The sequence below is a fragment of the Myotis davidii genome, unplaced genomic scaffold (assembly GCF_000327345.1).
Source record: "Myotis davidii unplaced genomic scaffold, ASM32734v1 scaffold2307, whole genome shotgun sequence".
NCBI lineage: Eukaryota > Metazoa > Chordata > Mammalia > Chiroptera > Vespertilionidae > Myotis > Myotis davidii.
In genome coordinates, this window is record NW_006298044.1 from 16,012 (window position 1) to 17,634 (window position 1,623).

The 1,623-nt window shown below is 38.1% G+C and overlaps 1 protein-coding gene across 1 annotated transcript in view; it reads left to right on the top strand.

Moving 5' to 3' along the window:
- LOC102762686 (cytochrome P450 3A12-like) overlaps positions 1 to 1,623 on the top strand; it is a 20,749-nt gene that overhangs the window by 13,016 nt on the left and 6,110 nt on the right. The window lies entirely within an intron of this gene.

Here is a 1,623-nt window from a genome sequence, read left to right on the forward strand (position 1 = left end):
TCCCCACATCCTTGCCACCACTTGTTGTTTGTTGATTTATTGATGTTAGCCATTCTGACAGGTGGGAGCTGATATCTCATTGTGATTTTAATTTACATTTCTCTGACAATTAGTGATGTTGAGCATCTTTTCATATGTCTATTGGTCATCTCTATGTCCTCTTTGGAGAAGTGTCTATGCAGAACCTCTGCCCACTTTTTAATTGGATTATTGGGCGGCTGGGATTGGTTTGAGTTGTATAAGTTCTTTGTAAATTTGGAGTATTAACACCTCATGGAGTGTATCATTGGTGAATATTGTCTCCCATTCAGTAGGTTGTCTTTTTGTTTTGTTGATGGTTTCCTTTGCTGTGTAAACTCTTTAGTTTGATGTAGTCCCATTTATTTATAGTTTCCCTTGCCCAAGCAGTAATGTCAGGAAAATATATTGCCAAGAAAAATGTCAGAGATTTTACTGCCTATGTTTTCTTCTAGGGCTTTTATGGTTCAAGTCTTACATTTAAGTCTTTAATTCATTTTGAATTTATTCTTATATACAGTGTAAAAAGATAGTCTAGGCCCTGACCAGTATGGCTCAGTGGGTTGGAGCATCATCCCATACAATGAAAGGTTGTGGGTTCAATCTCCAAGTAGGGCACATGTCTGGGCAGTGAGTATGATCCCCAATCACAGGCCCTTCTCAGGGCACATATGGGGATTGATCAATGTTTTTCATATCGCTATCTCTCTCTCTCTCTCTCTCTCTCTCTCTCTCAATAAGCATGTCCTCAGAATAAGCATGTCCTCGGATGAGGATTTAAAAAAAGATGGTCTCGCCCTAACTGGTTTGGCTCAGGGGATAGAGTGTCTGCCTGCAGACTCAAAGGTCCCAGGTTCAATTCCAGTCAAGGGCATGTACCTTGGTTCTGGGCACATACCTAGTAGGGAGTGTGCAGGAGGCAGCTGATCGATGTTTCTCTCTCATCGATGTTTCTAACTCTCTCTCTCCCTTCCTCTCTGTAAAAAAATCAATAAAATATATTTTTTTTAAAAAAAGATGGTCTAGTTTCATTTTTTGGCTCATATCTGCCCAATTTTCCAGACATTTATTGAATAGACTATTTTTACTTCCTTGTATGTTCTTGTCTCCTTTGTCATATATTAATTGACCATATCGGTCTGGGTTCCCTATTCTGTTCCACTGATCTATATTTGTTTTTTATACCAATACTATGCTGTTTTGATCACTATAGTCCTGTAGTATAATTTGATATAAGGTAGTGTGATACCTCCAACTTTGTTCTTTCCCAAGATTGCTATCTTTTGTGGTTTCATATAAATTTGTGTTTTTTTGTTCTAGTTATGAAAATCATCTCATCTGCTGACAGTTCATACTGTGATTCAGTAGTTTTTGTATGGGATTTAAGATTCTGCATTTCTAATAATCTTCCAGATACTGCTGATGATGCTGGTCTATGGACAATACTTAGAGTAACCATATTTTATGTGTAGCCCAGTATCATTCTCTTAAGTTTCTGCAAACATTTTTGAATGAAAGATCCTTTAATTTTCCCTGCATAAGCCTTAGTGCAAAGTCTCTTAAAAATTACCCAGGCCCATGGCCGGTTTGGCTCAGCGGATAGGG